The sequence below is a fragment of the Citrus clementina genome, unplaced genomic scaffold, assembly GCF_000493195.1.
Source record: "Citrus clementina cultivar Clemenules unplaced genomic scaffold, Citrus_clementina_v1.0 scaffold_3, whole genome shotgun sequence".
In the NCBI taxonomy this organism is placed as follows: Eukaryota; Viridiplantae; Streptophyta; class Magnoliopsida; order Sapindales; family Rutaceae; genus Citrus; species Citrus x clementina.
The window spans coordinates 26,969,052-26,972,582 of record NW_006262339.1 but is presented as its reverse complement, the minus strand read 5'-3'; positions in this window follow the sequence as shown (position 1 = coordinate 26,972,582).

The following is a 3,531-nucleotide window of genomic DNA, read 5'->3' as shown; positions in this document are numbered from 1 at the left end:
TCAAAAATACCCCCACATATTAACTAACTATATCTCCATGTAAATTTAAATATGTAAAAATTCATTAAGCTCTATAGAAATTCTTAGATAAAACTGCACGAATCACGCTGGTGCATCTTTGTCTTTCATTCAATTCACGACATTCATTACACAGAGCAAAAATACATAAATTTCCTCTTGGTCTCTTTACGTATCCTCAAATCATTCAAATATTGGCCAAATATTTAAAATCATTAAGCACAATAATGAGCACTCAATCATGGAATAATAAATTAAAAGTAACATAGATTTATGAAATTAAATTTTCATAGTTATGCTACATCGTAGCTCTAGTAAAATAAATTATTTCATAGGAATATAAAACAATTCATAAACATTTTAGGGAACATTCAAGTACAACAATAGAAAAGAGGAAAAGAAAAACTCAAGAATTAATCCGGCTTCTCTTTGGATGTCTTATAACTGCTTCTCCTTGATTCTGTTTGTGCGCCTGCTTTGGCTTTTGCCCTGTTTTCTTCTTTTGATAATACTCAATCGATGGCCTTTAAATCATTAACCCAAAAGGATTAAAAAACAAACTCATGAAAGTAAGCCAAGCCGCTTTTAAATTCTTAGGTCATCATATTGCAAATTCAAATGCCCAAGTTCACATGCATGCCATATTTGTCAACTAAATCTTCAATGCTTTAGTTGAATAGTCAACCTCATCTCACATTGGATTCTTCTGTTGTGTGTAAATCGATTTAATCAAAATTCATTCTCAAAATTTTCAATATCAACAGCTCTTGTATCAAATAATAAACAAAGTAGGTCAAACTAACCACATCCTCTTGACATTTAAAAATAAAAAATAAAAATGCACATGCCTAAATTTGTATTTTCTTGGGATTTCTCGTAAAGCACATGCTTTTGCTTTTCTTATATATATAGTAAGAAGCTTTTACCTCCACCCCTTAAGGTAGTCTTCTTTTCATGGTAGATTATCCTTTACATGTTGATGGTACATAGGCCCAAATTATTAAAGGATAGCTTCACTCTTAAGGGTTATAAGTAACTATTTCTGACTGTGGTGCCAGGATAAACACAAGTAATGTAGAATCGAGGTAAACAATCTGAAAGAATCGATATAAATGTTCAAGATATTTAAATAATCACAATGAAGAGAAATTAATACAAGAATCAATTATAAACTAAGACAATATTCATCCGTTTCTGAGAACCATATTCATTTTCAACCATATACTCATCATTGGCATAAAAACAACATACAAACAACACAAAATTTTATTTATTTATTTATTTTAAATGAAAGAAAATATTCCCACCCTCAAACTTAAAATCAACATTGTCCTTAATGTAAATAGATAGAAAAGGAACAGAGAAACTCCCCAGTTTTGCACTTGAAGATTTGAACTTATAGTTGAGTCGTTGAAAGGCATGTGCAAATTTGATGATCGTTGACGCTCAAACTTATACAGAAACCTTGATAAAATAAAATAAGTAAAAGAAAAGAATAACAAATGAAATAAGGAAAAATGAAAATACAAAATAATAAGTGAAGTTTTGAAAGCTTGGGTTGCCTCCTAAGAAGCGGTTAATTTATAGTCATTAGCTTGACTGTCTTTGGTCGTCATTCAGGATTAGACAGCCCAATAGCTATCTTGTGTTTATCAAATGAATCATCTAAAAGGGTTTCAATCAATGACTGTTGACTTGTTTGTATCATGAGAAATTTCTCCCACGCCAGACAGAAAGACTTATGTTATTGTAAAAGGGCCCGACCAACATGATCGCAACTTGCCTAGGAAGAGTCAATGTCAAGAATTATATAATAAAACCTTTTGACCGACCTAAAATTCACGTCTGAGGATATGTTTGTCATGCAAATTTTTGGTGTAGACTTTATAGGTTCGAGCATTCTCATAAGTTGCATTGAGAAATTCATCTATTTCATTAAGTTGCAACAATCTCTTCTCTCTTGCAGCTTGCATGTCAAAGTTCAAAATCTTCATAGCCCAATATGCCCTATGCTTAAGTTCAACATGTAGATGGCATGCTTTTCTAAATACTGGATGATAAGGAGACATAACAATAGGTGTTTTCAAAACTGTTTGATTAACCTAGAGTGTATCGTCTAGTTTTTTTGACCAATTGTTCTGTGACATGTTTACAGTTTTCTCCAAAATTCTCTTTAATTCCCAATTAAAGGCTTCAACTTGGCCACTGGTTTATGGATGGTAAGGAGTGGCAACTCTACGTGTAACTCCATATTTTTTCAAGAGGGCTTTGCCAATTGCAAAAATATTTCCGACCATCACTTATAGTGGCTTTTGGAGTGCCAAATTGTGAGAAAATATTTTTCTTTAAAAAATTCACAACGACCCTTACATCATTTGAAGGCAAAGTAACAGCTTCGACCCACTTAGAAATATAATCAACAGCCACTAGAATATATTTATTCTTGAAGAAAGATGGAAATGTACACATGAAGTCGATTCCCTAAACATCAAACAATTCTACTACAAGAATATTATTTAACGACATTTTATTCTTCCTTGAAATATTACCAGTTTTTCGACATTAGTCACAAGTAGCAACAAAAATGTAAGCATCTTTAAATAAAATGGGCAAATAAAAACTTGATTGAAGCACCTTTGCTGCAGTTTTGGATACACTAAAGTGTCCAACAACCTCATAGGAGTGACAGTGCTATAGAATGCATCTCATCTCTTCTTTTAGGACTCATCATTGAATGATTTGGTTTAAACAATACTTATATAAGAATGGATCTTCCCAAAAATAAGATTTGGCATATGAGAGGAATTTTTTCTTCTGTTGATATGATAAATTAAAAGGAACAATGATGCTCACCAAATAATTTACAAAAATTGCATACCATGGTGCATCAAAAGTTTAAAGAACCAGTAACTTTTCATTAGAAAATTCTTCGATAATTGAAACCATTACATTCAAAAGTTTAAAGAACCATAAACTTTACATTAGAAAATTCTACATTCAAAAGTTTAAAGAACTAGTAACTTTTCATTAGAAAATTCTTCGATAATTGAAACCACTACATTATCTTTTTGTTGTCTTTGCTCTAATTGAAATAAGTAATCTGTTGAGAGTTAGAAAATGTATATTTATAAAAGAGAAAATCGTCATTTTACACTTCAAGTTTTACTAACACCCTTACTTTTATGTATTTAAGTTTCTTGTGACTTAATTATGTGTGTTTTATTTGAATTAAGTATTTTATGTATTTTAGGGGCATCATGGTCATTTCAAAATGAATGAGAAATCAAACAGTAAAACGGAAATCACTTTTGAACTCAAGACAGTCGAAAACCTTAAGAGGAGCATAAAAGGAAAAATGTCATTGTTCACATATACGGTACTATTCATATGTACGGTATTGTCTACGTTACTGTTCACGACACTATTCAGATAGACGGATCGATGACGTGGCATTGACCGATGATGTGGCATTGACTGATGAGGTGTCACAATTTCATTGGAGAAAATTCTTAT